The 12500-nt window shown below is 38.3% G+C and overlaps 1 protein-coding gene across 1 annotated transcript in view; it reads right to left on the minus strand.

Annotated features, from left to right (window-relative positions):
* Positions 1 to 7331, minus strand: part of LOC136836720 (uncharacterized) — an 18652-nt gene extending 11321 nt beyond the window's left edge. The window contains exon 1 of the mRNA XM_067101239.1: positions 7274 to 7331. The gene's annotated coding sequence lies outside the window, so the exon portion shown is untranslated. The remainder of the gene's footprint in view (positions 1 to 7273) is intronic.
* Positions 7332 to 12500: the final 5169 nt, after the last annotated feature.

Genomic DNA, 12500 nt, shown 5'->3' on the forward strand with positions numbered 1-12500 from the left:
ATGATGTGGGTTAGCACCAAGGTCCGTCTGCCTTACTCTGTCACATTTTTAGTTTTCTGTAAAGGAAAACTATTGTGCAGGTTTTGTCCGTCCGAACTTTTTCTGTCCGCCCTCAGATCTTAAAAACTACTGAGGCCAGAGAGCTGCAAATTGGTATGTTGATCATCCACCCTCCAATCATCAAACTTACCTAAGTGCAGCCCTGTAGCCTCAGTAGTTTTTTTAACATTTTATTTAAGGCTAAAGTTAGCCATAATCGTGCTTTTGGCAACGATATAGGATAGGCCACCACCGGGCTGTAGTTAAAGTTTCGTGGACAGCGGCTCATAACAGCATTATACCGAGACCACCGAAAGATAGATCCATTTTCGGTGGCCTTGATTATATACTGTAGCGGCTGTACAGAAAACTGTTTCTTCGGCGCATTTTGTACTTGTTTTTAAAAGTTGACATTTTTTTTCGACATTCTCATTCATCCTTCTTCCAAAACAATTTTTCGTCTTTGCATGGTAATTTTCCAGAAACTTTTTCCTTAGTCGCAGTTTCTCTCCTGTTTCACATTCTCCAGCTTATCATCCCTTTTTTTTTGGCAAATTGTCGAATATACATTGTTTTTCAATTTTTTGAGTTATCTGCATCGACGGTGATTATCTATGACTTCCTGTTTCTGCAAAGTATCAAGTCTTCCTTTCTTAATATCCAGGATATATGGTGAGAGAGACACACTCAATATTTAGCCAAAGCAGAAAGTCGATGATAAAATCATCCGTCGATGCAGATAAACAAAAAAAAATGCTTATTCGACACTACCAAAAAAGAGACGATATGATCTCCATTAAAATTACACTTATTGGTGTTTGTATAACTGAATCACGGAAATGTGGAACGTGATGAACATATAAATAAAGACAAAATCCACGAAGGAAAGGGAAACAGTGGAGTACTGCAAGGCCTTTCGACTTCTTGTCCTTTCTTAGCAGACAAGAAGTCGAAAGGCCTTGCAGTACTCCATTATATCGCTTTCCTTCGTGGATTTTGTCTTCATATTGGTGTTTTTTTTTTCGATTAAATTTGTCACCTTCTAGGGATGACAAAAAAAAAAAAAAAAAGCCAAAGGCAGCTCATTCGATACCTGAGAATATACAAACAAATGAAATAGTGTTTCTCAGTTTCTGTTGATATCTGTTGTGGGAAAAACAAATTTGATTTTCTTTGCTACAAGTTATTTTTTAAACTGATTCAGTAATAAGTTGATGGAGCCAACATGAGTCAGCAGTGTACGAATATTATTAAATCTTCCATCAGATATGCTTTGATGCTACTAATGCACAAAATACGATGCTGGAATAAACCAAGCTTACTCGGACCCAAATTTATATGTGAAGATTTTGAGCCGAGAGAAATTAAGGGAGTGGAATGACAGTCACAAGCGAGGTACGATAAGCAAGTAAATGTTAAATTCCCCTTATTATTTATCATTGTATTTCCCTTTCACTTCCCTTCTGACAGCTAATCAGAGCGCCGAAGTGCATTCCACCTTCTCTAAGAAAAGAGAGAGAGAGCACCAATAATTGATTTTTCACAGAGCACGCAGCGCTTTTGAAAATGCTTATTTGTCCTCCTGAACAATATCTGTTTAGGCACAAAAACTTGAGAAATCACGCGGCGCTTATTTTTTTCACATCATTAATCATATATTTAATAAAAATGAGAAAAACAATCAAAGATATTTGAGCAAAAGCACCAAACAGACAGGCAGGAAATATTTTCTCTTTTCTAATAACTGATCTCTTTTTTTTCTGTATTCCCTGTTACCTTCCGTTACTTCTCTCAAATGAGCACCGTATTCTTTGGAAGCTTGAATTTTAAGTTAATGGCCCCGTGGGCTTGTTCCATATGAATAGGGTCCATCTTCTGAATAATAATAATAATAATAATAATAATAATAATAATAATAATAATAATAATATTCTCTAAACATTAGAAACGCTTAGTTTCAGAACCACAACTTCGCCAGTTTTACGTCACCGCTACTACGCTCCCCCCCCTTATAATTCTAACACCTTCCCCGCCCATCCCTCCCCTTTATATTCATCCTGCACCTAAATACACTAAAGAAAAGGCCAACGTCTTCGCCAGTGTACATAAATCATTCAATCATTACTCAAAGGAAGTTTAAGCTCTAGTGACTAGTCCCTCATCTCGGCAATACCTCCGGATGATTGATGAAGTCAGTTCAGTGATTGATGACGTCAGTCAAGCCGTAGGCAACGCGATAAGGCATTTTGGGAAATATCTTGGGCAGGGGGAGAGCGGTAGGGGACTTTATGGGCATGGGGCAGTTAACTGATATTAGCAGGTCAGAGTGAGGGTGGAGATGTGCCTACGATTAGCAACTTTCCTTAAAAGATGAGCCTTCTATAGCCACTAATCCAAAGAGAGAAAGATACACACGCACGCGTGCACACATATATATGCGCTCACACACACATGTACATATATATGCTACACACACACACATACACACAAATATACATGTATATATATATATATACTAGCGCACACACACACACACACACACACACACATATATATATATATATATATATATATATATATATATATATATATATATATATATATATATATATATGTATGTATGTGTGTATGTGTGTCCTTCTCTCTTCGGAGAAGTGGCTCCAGAAGGCCTACATACATAAATATATATCTAGTATATGTTGTGTGCTTTTAGCTTTACTCTCACCACTTCAGTTTTGAATAAAAATCTCTCGTAGGCTCTCGCTTATCTTTCTCCAGATCAGAGCTACTTCGGAAAGGTTGTAAGATGCTGAACCTCACAAATTCCTTTGTAATAATAACTGACCTGATGGAAGTTGACACACGGATACCATACAAATCTTGGTAGTTGATTTCAAAATCCGAAATCTTATGAATTCGTCATGCAAAAATTCGGTGACTAATTCTGAATTTAGACTCCATATGAATATGTATTGGTCGATGGGGACAGTTATGAAAATGCAATTTTTATGAATATTAAGTGGGACGAACTGAATGACTTAATGATAATTTCGTTTGTCTTTCGTGCAGTAAAATCAAGCAACATTCGTCTGGTAATTTTGTGGATGGTAATTTCGTGAATACCAGAACATCATTGAATTATTTGAACAATTCAAAGCATAACCATGTTTATTCGAATTTAGGGTGCGACAGATTTCAAATCCACTCAACTTCATATTCATTCTATAAATATTTACAATAGTGAATTCAAAAATTCATGAAACTGGAACCATCTTTTTAAATATTGAATACACAAAAGTGCCGCCTATAATAAAAATTCAATCATAAATCAATCGTTGCAGGTTGAACAGTGTAGTATCAAAGTTAAGCTCCTTACTAAATCAATACTTTCAAGCCACGAGATTGACTTGGGATGATATGCATCGGCAAAACCTTTTGCCTTGAAAAAACTGACGAGACGGCAACCATTGCTACTTTATCTGGGCTATCCAAAGGTCCTGGAATAAAACTTGACCCATCTCGAAGGGAAACCCCCGTAGGTGGGTAGTGCCATCAGTGCACCTCATGCGGTGTACTGTAGGCATTACTTAAGGTTCTTTGCAGCGTGCCTTCAGCCTCTAGCTCCAACCCCTTTTGTTCCTTTTACTGTTACTCCTTTCATATTCTCTTTCTTCCATCTTACTTTCCACCCTCTCCTAACAATTGATTCATAGTGCAACTGCGAGATTTTCCTCCTGTTACACTTTTCAAATATTTACTGTCAATTTTCGTTTCAGCGCTGAATGACCACATAGGTCCCAGTGCTTGGCCTTCGGCCTAAATTCTAGATTCAGTTCAATTCAAAGGGAAGCGGTCAATCACAATCGTAAGGCAATCAGTGAAAAGTCGTCTAGAAACCAGGGAATCCGTACGAAAAGGGAGCTGGACTTAATTTCATTTCCGAGTAACTTTCGTGTTCACTTTTTAAATTATTTTTATTCTGTCTCTTGTAATTTAAGAGGAGAAATGTAGATGCAAATTAATGTCGTTTCTGTTGTCCAAAGGACTTAGCATATTCATGGCAAGCAACAATAGTAGTAGTAGTAGTAGTATTGCTAGGGATTTGCCGTTGAAACAGCTCCAACTAGCACCCAAAGCTGCCACACTTGGAATGCAAATAGGCTATATAATATACGCCATCTTTGCAACGGCCCAGCAAGACTCTGGGAGAGATTAAGTGTAACGTCTGGTTTAAAATGCTATGTGGAAAATAAAAAGAAGCCGCTGAGCGTTGTTGAAGGGCATTAAAACACGAGAAGAGAGAGAGAGAGAGAGAGAGAGAGAGAGAGAGAGAGAGAGAGAGAGAGAGAGAGAGAGGAGAGGGGGTTGGGATGTTATGAACTGCTGAAAATGACGGCGGAAAGCACAAGCATCAGTAACTACTGTATGTAAAATTGAGAGACTCATAATATACATTTCAGTCTTTCTAAGTATTATACGTTACATTTATTAAAGATAACGTTACAGAACTGATGTTGAAAGTAGTGAAATGTCTGACGTAAAGTTAATCTGTTTTCATCTAACCTCGTAGAAAGTTATGTTAAAAGCACAAATCATTGGAATCAGATCAGTAGCCCAGCAATAATTTTACCATCCCACGCGATATTTCTTCAGGTAATGCTACCTCATTCAGTGACAAATATACCCTTCTATGCCCAGTACCAATCGCCTATAGGGTACCATGGTTCACCCCCCACCAAGGGTAATTGATTCCCAAAATATAAAATTTACCAGCTCACTAATGCGATAATTCCGATGGCCCATTTCCACACCAAGATGTATGGGAAATTTTCTTTGCGCCATAAATTAATACAGTACATTCCTGTTAGTTTTTAGTTTTATCTAAGGGAAAACTATTGTGCCGGCGTTATCTGTCCATCCGCACTTTTTTCTGTCCGCGCTTTTTCTGTCCGCCTTCAGATCTTAAAAACTACTGAGACTAGAGGGCTGTGAATTGGTATGTTGATTATCCACCCTCCAACCATCAAACATACCAAATCGCAGCCCTCTAGCCTCAGTAGTTTTTATTTTATTTAAGGTTAAAGTTAGCCATAATCGTGCTTCTGGCAACGATATGGGATAGGCCACCATCGGGCCGTGGTTAAAGTTTCATGGGTCGCGGCTCATATAGCATTATACCTAGACCACCGAAAGATAGATCTAGTTTCGGTGGCCTTGATTATACGCTGTATCGGCTGCACAGAAAAGTCGATTGCGCCGAAGAAACTTCGGCGCATTTTTTACTTTTTTTTTTATTTCCTAAAGGTCATAAAATTCAACAAATGACTTTGAATAAATAAAAACGGAACATGACGAATATATAAATTAGATTTATTAAAAATTTATATTGGCATTTGAAAAAGTTCATTTTTGTTCAGACTTACAATAACAACTAAGATTTATCCTCATTCAAAGCGAAACTCACAAATATTTCTCGAGGGAAATCCATCTTCCATTTTCACGTAAATTAATCGGTAACCATTCCACTGTAATCGGATTACTTGGCTGCAGTAGCCTGTCCAACTAAACCGGCCCCCTCCCTCTCTCTCTCTCTCTCTCTCTCTCTCTCTCTCTCTCTCTCTCTCTCTCAAAAACACACACACACATATGGACTTACTACATAGTTACAGTTTCTTTAGTAGCACTGGAAATTCTGCATCAGAATATAAAAACGTCAACCATAAACAATAAATATTCAATTTTTAAAGCTTACCACAGTTATCACTTAGTCTTATTCAGTCACTGACGAGACACCATTGAAATTGAAAATCATCAGATAATTATTTAGAAACACTCAACAGATGCATCATCTTCATATCAAAATCAAAACTCTAGACGAGATTATCAATTTGAAAAAAAAAAAAAAATTGATCCAATATGCAAGTCAAAAAGCCAGTGGTCATTCAAGTATAATTAAAATTTACAAATAAGTTACCAAATCTTAAAGTTAAGTCAGCGCTTTCAACATGAAAACAAGTAAAAAAATGCGCCGAAGTTTCTTCTACGCAGTCGAGTTTTTTGTACAGCCGCTACAGCGTATAATCAAGGCCACCGAAAATAGATCTATATTTCGGTGGTCTCGGTATAATGCTGATGAGCCGCGGCCCATGAAACTTAACCACGGCCTGGTGGTTGCCTATTCTATGGCGTTGCCAAAAGCACGATTATGGCTTACTTTAACCTGAAATGAAATAGAAACTACCGAGGTTAGAGGGCTGCAATTTAGTATGTTTGGTGATTGGAGGGTGGATGATCAACGTACCAACTTGCAGCCCTCTAGCCTCAGTAGTTTTAAAGATCTGAGGGCGGAGAGAAATAGCGCAGAGAGAAAAAAGTGCAGACAGAATAAAGTGCGGACGGACAGACAAAACTAAAAATAGTAATATAAATATAGTAATATAAAAATAGTAAAATTAATATAGTAAAATCTCTTTTAACTTAATAAAAATCTAATTATTATTATTATTTATTATTATTATTATTATTATTATTATTATTATTATTCAAAAGATGAACCCCATTCATATGGAACAAGTCCATAGGGGCCACTGACTTGAAATTCAAACTTCCAAAGGATAATATGGTGCTCATTTGAAAGAAGTAACAGAAGGTGATGGGAGATACTGGAAGAAGAGGTTAAAAAAGGAGAAACAAATTAACAAATTAATGAATAAACAAATAAAAATGCCTCGGGAAAAATGCAGAATAACTTGGCGTTTCCTCGTTTCAAATAGCTCCGTAGGGGGTTAGTGCCGTCAGTGCACCTCACGTGATGCACTGTAGGCATTGCTCAAGGCTCTTTGCAGCGTCGCTTTGGCACCTAGCTGCAAGCTCTTTCATTCCTTTTATTATACCTCTGTTCATATTCTCTTTCTTCCATCTGACTTTCCACCCTCTCCAACAGTTCCTTTTTAGTGCAACTGCGAGGGTTCCCTCCTGTTACACCTTTCAAAACTTCCTACTGTCCATTTCCACTTCAGCGCTGAATGATCTCATGGGTCCCAGTACTTGGCCTTTGGCCTAAGTTCTATATTCTGTTCTATTCTATTTAAATAGCTGAGTGTGCAGTCTGCAAGCTTGTAAATTCAAAACCCAGTAAAAAACTTGTTTCTAAAACTTAACAAAGGGAATGAAAGACCCACTTCTCTTTATCGAGAAATATCAGATCTTGCAATTAAAATTTTTTTTTACTCACTTAACGCAGCATCCAGCGGCAACACAAAACATACGGTGTGACCCCCTTGCTGAGAGAGAGAGAGAGAGAGAATTTCCAGGTCTAAAAATTGTCGAAAATGAAAATGAGTAGAGATAAGATAGACAGGCAAAGATTAGATATGTTTTGTCCAACTCTTAAGATTAGGCTGTAATCAAAGGAAACATGAGAGAGAGAGAGAGAGAGAGAGAGAGAGAGAGAGAGAGAGAGAGAGAGAGAGTAGAGTAGAGACGAGATGGACAGAGATCATATATGTTTTGTCCAACTCTTAAAATTAGGATATAATCAAAGGAAACAAGAGAGAGAGAGAGAGAGAGAGCGTAAAGTTTGTAATACGCCAAATTATTTTATAATGTGAGCAGACGTTACTGATTGTGTGTAGGCTGTGAGTTTGCAGCGTCCCTTCGCCCCCTCCTAGCTTTATCCTCTTGTAGCCTTTTACTTTACCTCCATTCCCGCCCCTCCTTCCATCTTACTGTCCAGCCTCTCAAACTATTACTTCTCATTGCAGCAGTGGGATTTCCTTCATCTTCTCCATGTAATTCATCTCATTTAAGGGATCTCTTTATTTTGCTGTCCAACCACTTCAACTCTCTTTTTATCATCTTGAGCCTCGTGAAGGCACCTTTTTGCAGGCATTCCCTTAAGGTTTTTCGGCCCCTAGTTGCAACCCCTTTCATTCCTTTTACTGACCTCCGTCCATATTCTCTTCCTTCCATCTTACTTTCCACCCTCTCTTTACAATTGTTTCAACATGATTTTCAGCGCTGAATGACCTCATAGGTCCCAGTGGTTGGACAGTGGCCTAAATTTTATATTCAGTTTAATCATCATCTTAAGCGCTGAATGGCAGAGAGGGGTTTTAGAGCTTGGCTTCATAGCCTAAATTTCACGATTCATTCATCCATTCGTTCTACATTCATTCATTCTGAATAACCGGAAATGAATAATATCTTAATTAAACTTTTAATTCTTTAATTTTTGATATGACGAAATTAACCAGTACCTTCCAGTTCATCTGTATTAATATTAAAGTTATGTAGTCAGTAACCCTTGTCAATTGCCTCTATTAATATTTAAAGTTAATAAACCAAAAATATTCTTAATATAGTATTAATATTTTATGTTATGGCGTTAGCTGGTCCGATGGCATAGTGGTTAGTGTCGTGGAACGCCATTCAGATGTCGCGGGTTTGCGTCTCCCCCAGGGCGATGAAAAATGCTTGGCTCTGTGTCATGATCAGTTACTGCTGCAGTGAGGGGTCTGCGGTGGGAGGTTGAACCCAACATTCTTTGGAAACTTGAATTTCAAATCAATGGACTCTATGGTGTGTTGTTCCATGTGAATAGGTTTCATCTACTGAAATAATAAATAGTAATAATAATAATTCATTTAACCGAACTGCTCCAATATTTGAAGTTATTAAGCGCTTATCCCTCAACATGAATTAGCATTTAAAAGTCCCTAACCTATGCATTCCTAGAATTCAGTAAAGGGACCCTCAAAACCCCAGGAAAAAGGCCGGAGCAATTTGGTCCCTTGCATTTTATTTACACCTCTGCTTCTGAAGGCCAATAAACGTGAACTGGAGGTCCGCTTCTCCTGACGGGGAAAGCTATGGTGACGCTCAGTCAGCAGGATTTTCCATCCGCTCATGCTGTATCCATGGGCTTCAGAGAGAGAGAGAGAGAGAGAGAGAGAGAGAGAGAGAGGAGAGAGAGAGAGAGAGAGGGAAAGACGAATAATAGCTCTTCCATTGTCACAGGTATTTCCTGGAGAGAGAGAGAGAGAGAGAGAGAGAGAGAGAGAGAGAGAGAGAGAGAGAGGTTTAGGTCAACTCTTGACTTCTGTGAAACGTATATCAGTAATTACAATTTTCATGTTTATATTGTTGTCACTTAAGGATATTCACCAAATGCTCTGATGCTTTTTTGTACTGTACCACGTCCTTTGTTGACGAAGGTAAACATTTTGTTCCAATCTCGTGTTTGCTTCCAGTTGCAAGGCATATCATTCACAAGCTCATTATAACCTACTATGGAAGGGCATTGGTTAATTAACAGATTATTGTCTTGTTAACCTGGAGGGAATTCTTGTTGGAGATCGGGAAATAGAGCTATTCAGTGCTAACTGGCTGATGATAAGAGAGAGAGAGAGAGAGAGAGAGAGAGAGAGAGAGAGAGAGAGAGGGCGTAATTAATTTGAATATATTGTTTTTGGACAGATTATGTATTGGACAGCTGTTTTCTGTCAGTTAAAGCATCGTCGTAATAATCCTTTCTTGACAGATTATGTACTGAGCACATCAAAGGATTACTTCTTGGCGATATGTATATTTTTCGTGCTGTGTTATGCAGATTATAATTATCAGTGAAACATTTTTAATGATACATGGCATAATTTTCTTATCATGTAGCAGTCTGTATTTCAAAATTTTGACTTGACTGCTCAAAATTGCCAAAGAGCTTGAAGAAGGGCTATCGTTAAGAAACAATTTTCACAATTTATGGCGTCATGTTTTCACAAAATCTATGGGGTCATGTTTCATCACATAATCTATGGCGTCATGTTTTCACACGATGTATGGCGTCATGTTTCATCACATAATCTACGGCGTCTTGTTTTCACATAATCTATGGCGTCATGTAATTTGGCGTCATTTTTCATCACATAATCTATGGGTGCCACATAATCTTTCACGTTTTCACATAGTCTATGTTGTCATGTTTTATCACATAGAAATTGATAGTCTCGAATAATGATTTGTGAATCTCACTCCACATAAATCGTTCGTGACCATGAGGACAGACAGAACATTGTTTAATATTCTCTCCAGATGCACCTGGGAGAATCACGTGAGCGGGCCTTGACCGTATTTGTATTAGACTCACAAAATTTATGGATCCCTGCGTTGATAAGTCTTCTTTGACGTGTTTACAGGAACTTCTTTATTCCTGTGAGTCGCCTTTGTCGGTCACATCCTGAATATTCACGGTCTGGGTATCAGATATTTCCTTCTCATTTTTAGCAAAGGAGGGGCTAAAAATGAGGAGATATCTGATATACAGACCGGGAATATTTCCTTCTCATTTTTAGCAGAGGAGGGTAAAAAATGAGAAGGAGATTTTCTGATGTACAGACCGTGAATATTCGGGATGTGATCGACAGAGATGACTTACAAGAATAAAGGAGTTCCTGTTTCACGCCTCGAGGAAGACTGATAATGATATTCCAGATACGAACATTATTTATTATTATTATTATTTCGGTAGATGACACCTATTCACATGGAACAAGCACACCAAAGGGGCCATTGACTTGAAATTCAAGCTTCCAAAGAATGTTGGTTTCAACCTCCCACCGCAGACCCCACATTGCGGCAGTAACTGATCATGATACAGAGCCAGTGATTTTTTTCATCGGCCGGGGGGAGGCGCGAACTCCCGACATCTGAGCGGCATGTCACGACACCGGCGACCATACCAGCGGACCAGCAAAAATGTCGCATGGCGAATATAGGCTTTATGCATAGTTAAGGATGACAGTTTCTTGAGATTGCTTTGGAAATGAATTACGTTCTCACCGGAACGTAATTAAAAAGATTTAAGTGATAAGAGACTGCTGATCACTGCGATTATTTTGAATTTGGAACTCTTAGCTTTTAATGTGTTACGTCACTTCGACGTCTTTAATCATTTTATTTAGAACTGAGGAAAATAAATCGACTTCAGTATACTGCCGTAAAATGGAAGACTGCAGAATCTACAAAAATACAAAACAGAAAAATGGTTTTGCAGATACTGCAAATGGGACCCCCTAAATACTAGTAGAGAGCACTGAAGAATCATTCTGAAACTGCAGCAACTTGTTATTAGTGTTTCCCGAGCCCAATAGGTGGCGCATCTCAATTTCGAAAATTCTGCAGATACTACAGTTGTAAACTTTGTTTTCTTGCAATTTCCTCCCACTGTTTGCTTATTCATACTTATCAGTTCCAAAATCCAATTTCGAATCGGAAACTGATACCATCAATAAAACCAAAATCCGATCATCGTCTCTGTGTGCCAGTATTTCAGATACACTGGAAAGTGGAAAAATCTGTTTCTACTAAATGTTGAAAGCATAATGTCTCCGATATACCGGAGAGAATGACACCAGACGCTATATACCTTTACTGATATTAAAAGTATTGTCAGTAAATGCTGTTATTTCCTGTCACATATTGGTTTCCGCTTCCGTCCCTTTGAATTCAGTGACGCAAAATCGTTGCATTCCACATCACAGCTAGCCTTTAAGTATTGGCAGTGGCCGAATTGTTGAGCAGTTTAATTATATTTTTTTGCATCACACTCAGATTGTTGACTTTCAGGTCGCATTATGACCCATTGTCGTATACACCAAGCAGCTAAGATAAGTGATAAGTGTTGTGTATTGCAGATACTTTCATCCATTTTAACCTTTCATAAGAAGCATAAGGGGGAAAATTCCGTGGGTGGGTAGTGTCGTCAGTGCGCCTCACGCGGTGCACTGTAGGCTTTACTTCAGGGTCTTTGCAGAGTCCCTTCGGCCCCAGCTGCAACCCCCATCATTCCCTTTACTGTACCTCTATTCGCATTCTCTTTCTTGAATATTATTTTCCACCCTCTAACAAATGTTTCATAGTGCAACTGCTTTGAGGTTTTCCTCCTGTTACACCTTTGTAACCTTTCTACTCTCAGTTTTCCTTTCAACCCTGAATGACCCTTAGGTCCCAGCGCTTGTCCTTTGACATGAGTTTTATATTCCGTTCCAATATTGTTGTTGTTAAAAATGTTATTTTGATATGGTTTTCTATTAATTATTTTGTTTTAATAAATTAACCACTATTATTGAGGTTCTTGCTATGTTCATTATCTAGCAAAGTATTGCAGGTGCATTATTTCTGACATGAAACAGTCAAGCTATGCCAGATCAGTAACAAACGTGCCATCAAAGGAAACTCAGTATAACCTTAGTATTTCGGAAAATTATCCTGAGCCGACACTTGCCTCCCTTGCACAGAGTTAGTGATCTGTTTCAAGTCGATTATTCATTAGCCATTTCATTATAAAACCTTATTCTTTCTACATGCTTTTAATAACTTGACTTCTGCGTTTGTCTGTCTGCCTGTTTGGGTCAAAACTTCTAACTCAATTTTCGACCTGTTCTCTTCGTTCGTTGGACTTGGAA

Source organism: Macrobrachium rosenbergii, chromosome 56 (genome assembly GCF_040412425.1).
Source record: "Macrobrachium rosenbergii isolate ZJJX-2024 chromosome 56, ASM4041242v1, whole genome shotgun sequence".
Lineage (NCBI taxonomy): Eukaryota > Metazoa > Arthropoda > Malacostraca > Decapoda > Palaemonidae > Macrobrachium > Macrobrachium rosenbergii.